We start from the raw sequence: 14,797 nt of genomic DNA, 5'->3' as shown, positions 1-14,797 counted from the left end.
GAGCTGCTTAACCCTAAGAGAAGATACTGGTTTAATCCCTGTTTTACAAAGGGGAAAATTGAGACCTAGAACATTTAAGTAATTCCACCCAAGGCCTAGCCGAATACAGAGGTCAAACAATTAACCCCTTTGGCAATGCTTCCCTCCCAGGGTGCTCAATTGGTGTTAGTTGACATTGAATCTGACATGAATTCCCAGAAACCTGACATTATGGAAAGACTCTTAGAATGAGGAAAGGGGTGCAATCTATCTTCCCCAAGCTGCAAGGGGAAAAGATCAAACTTCCTTGTATTTGAACAGTAGTGTAGCTATAAGTCCCGTACACTTAGAGCTCCACCAGAAGCCAGCCTACTCATTTCATACACTGAGCTGGAATCTGAATTCCTCAGAGAAGACTGCTTCATAAGAGTCAAGTATTATCATAAAAATGTCCTTTTCTCCCTGGAAGTAATATCATACTTTTTTTAAACAAAGACTGAACAAATTTACCTACTCAATTCTGCTCAAAGCTAGTCTTGCCCATTTTCGCGAAGCTGTAAAATCTCATATAAGGAAAAGTTTTCAGATCTCTGCTTTCATTTGGATAAAGGCGCTGGAGCACTCCTGAAAGGTTCGACCAAGATCTTCGTGTTCACTGCCTGTGGTTTGAACATGAAACTGAAGTCTTCAGCTAAAGGATGAGAAGGAATCCTTACTCCACCCCCAGCTACCAGCAGCCAAGGCAAACTCTCAAGCCAAGAACAGCATGGATTCTTTCAACGTAGTTTCTTCACAACTTTCTCCCTGCTGGCACATGCTAAGTTTCTATTTCAGGAGAAGGAAGAGCTTCATGAACTTGCCTGTCTTCATACTCATCTAACTCCTTTCAAGGTCTTGTGTTTTGCTTTTTGTTTTCTGGTGTTGTGTTTTTTTTTTTTTGCTTGGGAAAATAAGACAACACTCACAATACGACTCCTTAGAGTCTCATTAAAGATGGAACAGTCTGCTTGGGTGGAACAGAGCAGGAGAGCTCCACCTTTATTGCGTGGGTTGTAAATGGTCCACTATGGGTTTTTAATTCCAAACCAAAAAGCCACACTTCTCAATTACCTCAACTCTCAGATCCATAATCCTCAAGATCTTCATCAGTGACTCATACACCAGCTGTCCCTTTTGGCTGGCATATTTTTAACATCAAAAGATGTTTCCTATCAACAGCGTCCTTGCCTCCAACCAAGCATCATCATTATCAGAAAGCACTGATACAGTTTCTAGCCTGAACTTAACTCTTTGATCAGTCCACACGTATTTACTGAGCACACAGGATGCGCAGGCAATGTATTGAGTTTTGTGGCTACAGAGGCAAAAATGATACAGTCTTTTCCCTGCCTAGAGAAGCTCACCAATGGAGAGAAAAATAAACATGCAATTACAAATTATGTTGTTTTGAAGGAAAAGAACAAGGTACTATTAGCTTAAAAAGAGGCCTAGTTTTATTTTATTTATTTATTTTAATCTTTTTTTTTGAGGAAGATTAGCCCTACCAATCTCCTCATTTTTACTGAGGAAAACTGGCCCTGAGCTAACATCCATGCCCATCTTCCTCTACTTTATATGTGGGACGCCTGCCACAGCATGGCTTGCCAAGCGGTGCCATGTCCACACCCTGGATCCGAACCAGTGAACCCCGGGCCGCCAAAGCAGAACGTGAGAACTCAACCGCTGCGCCACCAGGCCAGGGGCCTAGTTTTAAAATGAGAGGTCTGGGAAGACCTCTCTGGAAGTGACCTTAAACCAGAGACTTGAGAGATGAATGGGTGTCGACCCAGTGAGGAGTCCATTGGGTACACGGTCCTCCTCAGCTAAGGCTTCTGTATGTCTTGGATAATGAGCAGGACAGGAACGCAGCTTCTCAGTGCCTCGTTGCTTTCAGAGAAGGGGTCCTGGGAACCCTGTCCCCCCACGGGTCAGACACAGGACAGGGATGTCCCAGGCTCTTTCTTCCCCACTCAACCCACACTCTGCTCTCCAAACCCCTGAGTCCCCTTGGCTGCAGCACTTAGGTTAGCACTCCGGATGAGTATTTTGCCTGGTTCCTGTGTGCCTGCAGTCTCTACACCCAAGCCCTAAGCTCTTGGAGAGCAGGTGGCTCTGTCTTATAATCCTTTTGTGATGCTCACAGTGCCTAGAAGAGAGCTTAACTAGTAGCAACTGTTCCGTGAATACTTGCTTCATGGAATTGAATTTCGTCTCAGCATTTAGTAGTGTCTTGAACATCTGACGTGAAATAAGAGCTGAATTAGACAAAGTAAGAATGCTTAGAAGTGCAGAGATTAGAAGAAAATGGCGTGAAAAACGTAAGTGTGGAAGCCCTTCCTGAAACTTCAAGGAATCCAGGCTGTGAGACTTTGATTGACTCTGTTAAGGTCACGGTTCCTCAGTTCTAAGACTCCTCAACTGAAGGATGCAACACTGATTTAACAACAGTCAGCTTTTCTGGGAGAAGGGAGGAGGGGGTGGCTGCTTTCAAGATATTGACGTATATTGAGAGCCATATCCTGATTTCAGAAACATTAAAATGTATCCAGAAAGTACAAAAAAATCAGTACTCATCACCACTTTGCATGGGACTAAAAGTAAACTTTCTCTTTTGCCTGCCTCATGTCCACACCATTTTTTAAATTTTATTTTCTTTTTCCTTCTTCTTTTTTTTTTTTTTTGGTAATAGCGTCTCAAATTTCTTCTGAGAATTTATTCTTCCTCATTAGATATAGTCTGCTGAGGTATTTCATCAAGGCGCTCAGCTTTCCCATAGTGAAGGGATGGGCGCCGGACCCAAGTTGAGGCCACTCAGACATTGGAACAATGGTAGAGGGTGGAAAGCCAGGCCTCAGATTGAAGCTTACTTATTCCAGACGTGGGATACAGATAACACTGCCCAGAAGCTTCTGCTACACAGACCCTCTAAAACTGCCTAGTTCCAGAGTAAGTTTCTGTTATTCATACCCAAAGAATGCTAAACGGTACAGTGCCCTTGACTGCTGGTACATCTGGAACTGGAGCTCCTACCTGGGGTCCTTGGACTTAGAAATGGTCCATGGATGGGCATTGGGGGGCCACAAACATGATATAATTTTTATACCTGTAGATAAATGCATTTTTTGTGTGAGATGGTCTGCAGACAGCTCTTGTTAGATTCTCAAAGGAACTCATGGCTGAAAATGGGTTTAAAAACCCGGAGCGAGGGTTCTTAACCAAGGTTTGTGCATGAACTTGGATGGGGGAAAATTACATCTTTGTTTTCACTAACTTGCATTCACATTCTCTTCAATTATGAATGTAAGGAACAAAACAAGTATTATTAGAAATACCTGTGACTTTGCCACCCATAGAAATCAGATATTTTCTTGTCACATTAATAGTATTGCAGATATCTCAAAATATAATTTACATGTCTCACGACTTTAAAATTACAGTGTTATTAGACTCACAGCTAGATCTTGTTACTCAACATGTTAATAAAGAAGTATATATGTTACTTGATCACCAATTACCTTAATATTTTATGACTACAGTTCAATATAATCAGTTTCCTTTGTAATCCTATATGCTTTATTTTATTCAAATCATTATTCTGAGAAGAGGTCTAAGAGCTTCATCAGATCGCCAAGGGGCCGATAATACAAAAATGCTAGTAGCCTCTTTAGGAAAACCTTGGTGGCACTGTCTCCTAGCCTTACCTATACTGAAAGCTAGGTTCTGTCCTGTGATTCCTCTCTTTTCACCACCTTGACATACAGGCTTCAGCACTGCACCCTCTAAATTCTCCCAAAGCATCAGGCACTGCCTGTGGTCCAGAGAAACACACAAGCTTATATGAGTCATAGGACAGAAATAAAAGTGAAAAAATAAAAAGAGAGAGAGAGAGAGATCCAGAACAGGTAAATCTATGGAGACAGAGAGCAAATTAGTGGTTGCCAGGGCCTGGAGGGAGGGGCCAATGAGGAGTGACTGCTTAATGGATGCGGGGTTTCCTTTTGGGGTGATGGAAATGTTATGGAGCTAGACAGTGGTGATGGTTGCACAGCATCGTGATTGTACTATATGCCATGGAATTATTCTCTGTAAAAGGGTTAATTTTATGTTATGTGAATTCTATCTCAATAAAATAAAACATAAAATAATAACCAAGTAAGAGGGAACTCCATTATAAATTCACCTGGGAATTCAAGGTCCTACTTCGGGGAACAGAGAAAAAACATCCTGAAGTTTTATGGTATTTGGGTCCCTGTCTCCCCGTCACCCCACCCTCCCCTCAAGTTGCTCATGTACACTGCAATCTTAGATCACTTAGGAAATTGCTAATGTGTGCTTTAGCCTACACATTAAGTTCTGGTTTGCACTTATGCATATTAAAACACACCACTAAATACTCATCTGACAAGCTATATTTTAAATCTCAAACGAGCTTTTATTGTGCCTGGATGCATTTTAATACACCTACTAAATTTTAGCTGGAGTGAAAAACGGCTGGCAATGATGATTGAGAAGGGAGGGCAGAGTCTGACATTCTATCCCACACATTCTGCTTCCGCCCGGGGGACTACCGATTGGCAGCCCCTACTGCCTGAGAGCTCTAGAGAGCTTTCGGGAAGAGATTTCAGACATGATCTGATTGCTTCCAGCAGGGTCTGCGAGATCACTGAAAGACTTCCCATTCCAGTAACTTGCCTGGCATCCTGGCCCTCAGTGTATCCATTAGAGCTTCTGGTCCTTGCCAGCCTCCGTCAGAGCAGGCCTGGATTAACCTTTCACCAGCCCCTCTCACATCCTTCATGATTCCCTTTCTGCCAGGGTTTTGAGGTTCCCTTCCTGCTCACCAGCCCTTGCGGCTCCACACAGCCGGCAGGATAATGCCCAAGCAGCTCAGCCCAGGAAGGGAGAACCAAAACTGCCGTTTTCTGAGGACCAGGACAGTGCCCGGCGCTGGGTCAGGGCTCTCCTACCATGTTTCTCATTAACAGCACCACAGGGTCTAACCATGGCTGTTTGGGGGACAAGGAAACCAGGCACAGGGTCACTGAAAGTGGCACAACTAGTCAAGCCTTCACTACATTTCCCTGCACCTTCCCTTCCAATCTTTCCTCTGCCACTTCTGTCCTCTGCTTCAGCCAGGCTCCTCTACTCACTGTCCCCTGACTGGGTCACAAGCGGCCTCCACCTGGAATGCCTCTCTTCTCCACATTCCAAATCCCACTCATTCCTCAAGGTTTGGCTCAAGTTCCCTGTTCTCCGAGAAGCTTTCTCAGACCCCAGTGCTCCCCCTCCTCTGAATCCCCATTTCTCACAGTGCTGCTCGCTGACTGTGTCCAGGTGTCACCCGACAGGGAGTCTGTGTCTTGCCTGCCTCCCCTCCTACCCCCGTTAGGGAGAATCCTCCCTGAGGGCAGGGCTGTGTCTTATTCCTGTCTGTATCTACTGCAGTACCTGGTAGGACTGAGACACGGAAACTGCTTGATTCTCTCAATCAGCAAGAGGTTAATTTTTTCAGCCCGAAGCATTGAGCCTATTTCCCAGCTTCCGTCCTTCTCTTTCCGCACGAGGAAGTCTGATGGGGTTCCGAGTCATTCTAGCCAGCCTGCCCTGCACAGGTGAGCCTGGCCTCACTCAGGGCTTCTTCCCTGCTACACCGTCTCTCTTACATGCAGCCTGTTTCCTTTGTAGCTGGAAGATGAAAACGGCTCTTTTTCTCCCTTTACATGTCTAATGACATCATCCTTTTCAGGCAGGGACTTTGGGAAAATTCATGGCAAATGAAGTGCGGCGGCTTATTCAGAGAATGGACAGGTTGTGCCCTGTCTTCAGATGTCTGAGGGCTGGAGAGGGGTGGTATGAGGATCGTGTTGGCAGGAAGATGGGGTTCAGCAGCATCAGGCACCCACAGGAGAGGACAGGGCTCTTGGGATTGGGGACAAGGATGAAAGGCAAGACCACCTGCATCCTGTGATTTCAGCGATGCTGGAAGAACCCAAGGAGGCTTCAACTACGTCCCTTTGAGCTAATAATGATTTCTTCTTTCCTTCTGTGTTCAAAATTCCTCTCATTTCAGTTCTTCTCTGTTTTAGATTATGTGGCTTCTTCCCTGCCACACCAGCTCTCCTAGATGCACATATTGGGAAAATTAATCAGGGGTGGGGTGGGCAATGCCCACATGTTTGCTGGGAACATGGGGAAGGGCAAGGAAGGCCAGAATGAATAACCTTCATTCAATTTCTGCAGAGGATTAATTGTCACTCTGGGGACACTTTGACAGGTACCAGGAGTCAGAAGAGCAGGACAGGTGAGTCAGGAGTAGGGTAGGAAAGTAGGAAGGGTCTACTGGGGGAAAGGACTGTGGGTGAGTGGGGAGGAGGGCACTGAGAGCACTTGACACAGGTCAGTGTGACCAGCGCCCTGAGATGGGACGTGCCGGCCCAGCACCAGGCCACGGAAACCCAGCCCCGACAACGACAGGCTGAGATGAGAGTTTAGACAAACAGCTGGTATCAGGTGGAGCCATCGAGAGATGAGGGAACCCCCAGCCAAGAGCTACGAGCAGGCAGAAGTTGGAATGAGTGACACTATAGCTTCCCACCATAGGACAAAGGGAAGAGAAGTGGTGGGGTGGCCTTAAAAAGGAAGCAGCCCGTGACTCTGAGGGACTGGGCAGTTTCTCCACAGAAAGATCCCATTACAAGGTAGGGGCTGAGAATGAGGAACAAGGCAGAAGCACATCCTGTTGTGTGAGAAAAACAAGGTCTTCAAAGAGAGATGCAGCAGGGTGTTTTTATTACTATTATTGTAGCAAAATACACATAACATAAAATTTGCCACTTTCACCAATTTAAAGTGCACAATTCAGTAGCGTTAGATACATTCACAGTGCTGTCAACCATCACTATCATCTAGTTCCAGAACATTCTCATCACCTCAAATGAAAACCCCGTACGCATTAAGCAGCCACTTCCCTTCTCCCCTCCCCACCAGTCGCTGGCAGCCACTAATCTGCGTTCTGTTCCTATGGATGTGTCTATTCTGGATATTTCATAGAAAAGGAATCATACAACATGTAGCCTTCTCTGTCTGGATTCTTTCGCTCAGCATAACGTTTTTGAGGTTCATCCATGTTGTAGTATGTCACGGTTAATTTCATGCGTCAACTTGACTGGACCATGGGGTGCCCAGTTATCTGGTGAAGCATTATTCTGGGTGTGTCTGTGACGGTGTTTCTGGTTGAGATTAACATTGGATGGGCAGACTGAGTAAACGGATTGCCTTCCCCAATGTGGGTGGGCCTCGTCCAATTCACTGAAGGGCCTGAACTGAACAGGAAGGCTGAGTAAGGAAGAATTTGTTCTCCATCTCTTTCTGTCTGACTGTCTGCAAGCTGGGACATCAGTCTTTTCCTGCCTTTGGACTTGGACAGTAATTAAACCAGGGGCTCTCCTGGGTCTCCAGCTTGTAGGCTGCAAATTTGGGGACTTCTCAGCCTCCATAATTATGTGAGTTAATTCCTCTCTCTATATATATAACATTAATATATAATACATAAATATATGAATAATATATAAATATTTAAGTAACATATATATAATATAATATATATAAATATGTATCCTATTGGCTCTGTTTCTCTGGAGAACTCTGAATAATACATAGCATATATGAGTACATCAGTACTCCATTCCTTTTTACCAGCTAAATAATATTCCTTCATCTGGATAGACCACATTTTGTCCATCTGTTCACCAGCTGTTTGACATTTGGGTGCTTTCCACCTTGCACCAGGTTTTGAGTCCCGGTTCCCCCACTTACAATGCAGGAGGACTTTGTCAAGTCACTTAACCTCTCTGGGCATCTGTTTCATCACAGGTGAAATTTTATGACAATTCAACAAGATAAAGCATGGAAGAGCCTGACATAGAGAGGGCAATCAACAAGCAATTAACAAGATGGTTCTCTTAACCAGAATTAGGACCCACCTCAGAGGTCCCAGCAGCAAAGCTAACCTGCAAAGGATCTAGGCTCGTTAAATTCTCCCTCAAATCAGAACTGGGCCCGGAATCAGCGCAGGGTGCATACCTGCTAATGGGGAAAAAAGAGGTCTTTTGGAGCCTTCCTCACCCTCCTGCCTCTTCCTAGCACACACACTTGAAGAATTGGAGTTCTAAATGAGGGCCCCAAAATATGATTATGCCCCTGTTTCACAATGTCGTAGGCCAATAAATATTGTGAGGAAATATCTCACATCTAAACTGTTAGAAATACTACACATTTGCAAGTGTTTGAAAGATAAGGCATACACTGCCATTATGCCCTATCTTAGAAATAACTACTCTTCAGGTTTATTTACAACTTTCGTTCAGATTATTCCATAGCATGCACTCACATTATATAAAACTTGTGAAAAAATAACACCTATCATTTCCTCAATCGTAGTAATTTCAGAAGTTAACACTTACACTCATTTTTTTGTGTGTCTTATAACTGTAAATGTCGCTCTCATGGATGTCATAAAAGGCAACCTGAGAAGTGAGTTTAAGTACACTGAGTATTCCTTACCAAAGGCACACAGACAGAATAGCTGACTCCACATTTAGGGGTGACCAGTACAATGGCCAACCTAGGAACACTGGCCTGGGGCTCACAAGGGCCTGGGTGCATGCTCCAGTGGGGCCGTGGATATGTCCCTTAACTGCTCTGAGCCTCAGGTTCCTTGTCTGTGCAATCCATTCATTCAGCAGAGCACTCTGAGGACCACGGTGGACCAGGCACTGGACCAGGCTCTGGAGTTACAGCGATGAAAAAGACCTACACCCTCTGCCCTCAGAAACCCACAGTCAAACAGGAAGATAGCTAACACACACAACACCTTACTATGTGCCAGGGGTTGTTCTTGCATTTCACACATGTTAGCTCATCAGATCCTTCCAACAACCCTACGAGATGGATAATATTATTAGAGATGTTATTATTATCTTCATTTTACAGATGAGGAAACTAAAGCACAATGCGGTCCAGTAACTTCTGTGGCTAGTCCCGAGCAAACCCAGGCAGTCTAGCTTTAGAGTCCACCCTGTTAATCACCACACAATTTCACCCCAATACGTATCTACATAGGAGAGCTCAATGCAAATGACACAGCAGCATACAGCAGAGAAATTCATTTTATCTGAACAAAGTTAAGGAAGGCATCAGACACGACTGTGTATCTTGGGCAAGTAAAATGAGTAGGATTTCACCAGGCAGGGATGGGAGAGAGAAACGGAGAGCTCAGAGAGCAGCAAGAGTAAAACTCTGGAGATTAGCAAGTGTATGGCATAGACAGGGAGTGTGAAGAAGCCCCTGGTGAAAGGGCAAGGCCATAAGGGTGAGAAAAAGAGTAAGGACACAGGTGCACCCTGAAGGCCCTTCTAGTTCTTAATCCTGTGACTTATCTACAAATCACATTTACAGTCGTTCATTTAAGGACTTGTAATGCTGGTCTATGCATTAACAATCGTGCTGGGGCTTACAGAACACCACCCAAATTTCCTTTACCCAGTCATACAATGTGTTGTATATTTCTTTTTTGTTTTGTTTAGTTTGTTTGTTTGTTTTGAGGAAGATTAGCCCTGAGCTAACTGCTGCCAATCCTCCTCTTTTTGCTGAGGAAGACTGACCCTGAGCTAACATCCGTGCCCATCTTCCTCTGCTTTATATGTGGGATGCCTATCACAGCATGGCTTGCCAAGTGATGCCATGTCCACACACGGGATCCAAACTGGTGAACCCCCGGGCGCGGAAGCGGAACGTGCTCACTTAACCGCTGAGCCACCAGGCCGACCCCCGTGTTGTATATTTCAATGCGCATATGTTGACTCTCTGCTATTTACTGAGCAAACATGTTGAGCATTAACTCAGTGCACAGCATCCTCTTCATTCTTACTGCACCACCTTAGTTGGGGGAGGGCCTCATGTCTTGCCTGCAGTCTCTGCTTCCTCCAATCCCTCTCCTCTCTTTGTGTGGCATTAATGTAATCGCTCTGATTTCCTAAGCTCTTTGCCACTTCCATGGTCGGCCAGGGCTTTCAACACAAAATCTGTCCTCTTTAACGTCTTTCAGAATCTTTCTTCCTTGTTTGTAGTGTAACCTCCAACCTCAACTCCCGCCACTCCTCACCCCTCCATCCTCATCCCATCTACCCCGAGGTCCAGCCCACACCAACCCACTCCCTATCGGAGGAGCACACACCTGCTGCCTTTCTGACAGCCCAGACAACTGGTCACTCCTTCCTCCCACAGCTCTCTGCTCTTAACTGCGTGACAGTGTGCACCTGATCATCCAGTGACATCTGAAACATGTAGGTATGTTCCCCCAAGGTTCACCTGACCTGCCTTTCATATGGTCACTCAGCAACCAAATGCACACCCATCCGGTGACCTTACAAAAACCAGGCCTTAATTCACCAGGCCTGTTTATTGACACAGTTAGCTGGTCACTACTTACAAGAAATGCATAGGGATTTTTTAAGCGTTTGCTACTTAATATTTTTAAGATACATTTATCAATTCATTCACCAAATACACATTGAGCACGTCCTCTGATCCTTGCAAACACAGGCACTAGTGATAGATTAGTGTGCTGGACTGGTAACAAACCATCAAATAGAGCTTGAAAAAATATTCTAGGAAGGAAAACAGACAAACACGAGAAAAGAAATAAATGTGACCATGACAGGCTCTGATGAGTCCTCATCAGCAGGAAAGAGCATCACAATTGGAGGGAGCTGCTTGCACCGGGTGGTCAAGGACAGCCTCTCCAAAGAGGTGACATTTGCACTGACACCTGGGGTGCACATGAGTCAGCCATGAGAAGAGCTGGAGCAGGGGCATCCTGGGCCAAGAGGATAACCAATGCAGAGGTAGGAAAGTGCTCTGTGAGATTTGGAACGGAAAGGAGCAGAGGGGGGCTGCTGTGCAAATTAGAGAGGAGGAGAGCTGGGGCTGTCACAAGGATCAAATGAGAGAAAGCATGTAGAGTGCTTAGTGAATGCTCAATGCTATCTGTCAATCATCGTCATCATAAGGGTTTGGACAGATACGAGATGGAGCATGCAGGTTACTGCAGCCCATGGAAAGAAATCTAGGTTTTAAGCTAAAAACAATTGCAAGCCATGATGGGCTTTTAGCAGGTAAGTGACATGGTCTGATTTATCATTTTAAAAAGATTCCCTGGCTCCTCAGTGGGGAGAGATTGGAGTACGACAAGAGTGGAAGCAGGAAGATGAGTAGGGGGGTCTTTACAATAATCTTCACAGGAACTTAACATAAAATGTTTCAACACCCATCTCTTATTTTGATCTTAATATAATTCATAAAAATGAAATTGTATGCATTTTTGAGTCAACAACACACTTTTCTTTTTTTTTTTTTTGGTGGGAAAGATTGGCCCTGAGCTAACATCTGTTGCCAATGTTCCTCTTTTTTTTCCTCCCTAAAGCCCCAGTACATAGTTGTATATTGTAGTTGGAGGTCATTCTAGTTCTGTGTGGGATGCCACCACAGCACGTCTTGATGAGCAGCACTAGGTCTGCACTCAGGATCCGAACCACCAAACCCTGGGACACTAAAGCGGAACACATGAACTTAACCACTCAGCCACAGGGCCAGCCCCAGCTATACACTTTTGACAGAAGATGTTTGTATTCTCTGATGTCCATGTTTAATGATGGACAAATTGATGTTTCTCTCTCAAGAATGCCCCAGGAGTTTTTTCCAACACCAACGATTAATTCTCTGCTTCTTCGGGCACCAACTGGATGTCCTACAGTTCAATTCAATTCTGATACTAACCACCTGGAGGTAGCCTCAGATCCCACAAGTTCAAGGGCTCAGTTCCACAAGACTGCCCTCACTTCAGATGCCAATCGCAAATCCCGAGGCGCCTGGACTTCCGATCAACAGGCTATAAATCGGAAGTTCCCATGACCCCCTCCTCAGGTTTGACAATTTGTGAGAAAGACTCACAGAACTGGCAAAGACAACTTACTTACTATTATTGGTTTATTATAAAGCATAAAGCTCAGAAACAGCCAAAATGGAAGAGATGTACAGGGCAAGGAAGTGGGGTGGGGGGTGTGTGCAGCTTCCATTCCGTTTCTAGGCACACCACCCTCCCAGTATGTCCAACAAACCAGAAGCTCTCCAAAGACTGTCGTGTGTGTTATGGAGGTTTCACCACGTAGGCACGATCAATTATTAACTCAATCTTCAGCCTCTCTCCCCTCCCTGAGAGTTGGGGGTTAGTGCTTAAAGTTCCAGGCTTCTAATAAAGATTTGGTCCTTCTGGCCACGTGCCCTCATCCTGGAGCTATCTGGGGGCCCACCGAGAGTAGCCCATTAGAACAAAAAGCATTCCTACCATCCCTATTACTCAGGAAATTCCAAGGGATTTTGGAGTTCTACGTCAGGACCAGGGACAAAGATCAAGCATATAGATCTGATTATGCCACACCTACTATTGGACTAATTTAAGTATTTTGTCTGAGTATAACACCCTTATTCACTGCATCTAAAATAAAATATATTAACAGTCCATAAATAATTGCTAAGATCTGCTAGAATGGCATATGTCATGCCCCGTCGACTTGGTTATGCTGGGCATTACCCTCATGGAACTACTCGCTCCCAAAGAACAGCCCCGGTGATTTTTTGTCTTTGTATTGGCAAATGCTTAGCACAGTCCGCGGTACGTGATAGGTGCTCAAATGCATGAAGGACCAGTACGTGTTATGGACTGAATGTTTGTGTCCCCTCCCCAATTCGGATGTAGAAATCCTCACCCGCAGCATGATGGTGTTAGGAGGTAGAGACTGTGGGAGGTGACTAGGTCATGAGGAGGGAGCCCTCAGGGATGGGATTAGTGCCCTTAAAAGAAGAAGAGAGCCTTTCTGCATGTACTCACCAAGGAAGGCCCTGTGAGTACACAACCAGGAAGAGGGCCCTCACAAAGAGCCTGACCGTATTGGCACCCTGATCTCAAACTTCCGGCCTCCAGAACTGTGAGAAATAAATGTCTGTTGTTTAAACCACCCAGTCTGTGGAATTTCTTTTATTTGTTTATTTTTTTGGTGAGGAAGATCTACCCTGAGCTAACTTCTGTTGCCAATCTTCCTCTTTTTGCTTGAGGAAGATTGTCACTGAGCTAACAACTGTTCCAGTGTTCCTCTGCTTTATGTGGGACGGCACCACAGTGTGGCTTACTGAGTGGTACTTGGGTCTGCACCAGGGATCCGAGCCTGTGACCCCAGGCCACCAAAGCGGAGCGCGCAAACTTAACCACTATACCACCAGGCCAGCCCTTCTGTGGCATTTCTTATAGCAATCTAAGCTGACTGACACGTTATGGAACCACCTTGGTAAGAAATGGTCCCTTCCTTCAACAAGTTTATAATCTGTCCAGGAAGAAAAGAGAGACACTAACACTTAAGTAATAATTCTTTTCACAATCCTCACGAGAGAGAGGTGCTGATATGCGGTGGAAGCTCTTAGACGTTGGAGTTAGCCTGGGCTCTAAGTACACTTGCTGTGTGTCCCTTGGTGAGTTCCTTCACCTCTCTATGCTTTCCCATCATTTTCTGCTAAGGGTGGTCGTGAGAAGCAGATAATCCACATGTGGTGTTTAGAGCCTGGAACACAGAAAATGCCATCAATTTGAACTGTAAAGAGGATATAATATTTGTGCTGAGTAGCGCTGGAGTCGAGGCTGAAGTGTTTGTTTAGGTTAATAAGAAACAAGATTAGTAATGAGATGATGGAAAGCCTGTGTGATTTGGCATCCTGTGAAACTTGGAGGCTTAACCTCAACCCAGCAGAGAGGGCTCTGGTCTCCAAAAGAGCAACTTGAGTTGGCAGCCCCTTCCACAACCTTGGCTGGGTCCTCCACGGGTCCCTGCTGTGGAGCGTCAGCTTGGGAATGATCCAGCGCATGGTTGTGACTGAACCGTCTCCAAGAAGCCAGTTACTCTGCTTTCGGCGGGAGGGAGGGTTGGGTGACCACTACTGCCAATTTCAGCTGTGTGCTGGCCACATGTTGGCAGGCAGATTCTGGGAAAATGTGACCTCTTCTTTCATTATATTCTACACAGGCCCATCTCCAGAGCTGGCTTTTGGCCCCCACCACAGAGCTGGTGCAGAGCAATATAGCGGGGTCTCCTTCACAGGGAGATTGATTCATTAACCTGGGTTCTACACAGGTGATTTAGTGGCAAAGAGGCTACCCCTGCCTGCCTGGCCTCTCGCCCCTCTTCTAGCTGGAACGTGGTTCCCTCCCAGCACTTTCCTCTTGCTGTTGGCAATATCATGGATTGGAAATGCTTAACAAGACTCAGAGCCAAACTGACATTCTTTCCTCTCATTCTCACCCCTCACCCATCCAAACATCACTATCAAAGATATGTCACACTTCAGAAAACCCAAGTGGAGAGGCCTAGCAGAAAATAAAGGTGGTGTGCCAAGCCCTCGACACATCAAATTCTTCAACTGCACTTAAAATGGTATCTGACACATTTCTAGAGCATGAAAATATTACATAAAACTGGATGCGCTTATGGAACGATGTGTCTATCATCTAACGCTCTTTTTTGCTCCTTCCTATCTAGTTCAACAACACAATCTGTTGCTCTGCCCTTCAGTTGTCTTTTACTTCTCTCTATTTATACGCTATATTCATTTAAAGTGGAATTTATCATATATCTCGTCTTTACTAGAGGGAGGCAGAAGATCATGGTGATGGAGC

This window comes from Equus przewalskii, chromosome 6, assembly GCF_037783145.1.
Source record: "Equus przewalskii isolate Varuska chromosome 6, EquPr2, whole genome shotgun sequence".
NCBI classification, from domain to species: domain Eukaryota; kingdom Metazoa; phylum Chordata; class Mammalia; order Perissodactyla; family Equidae; genus Equus; species Equus przewalskii.
This window is presented reverse-complemented; position numbering follows the sequence as displayed.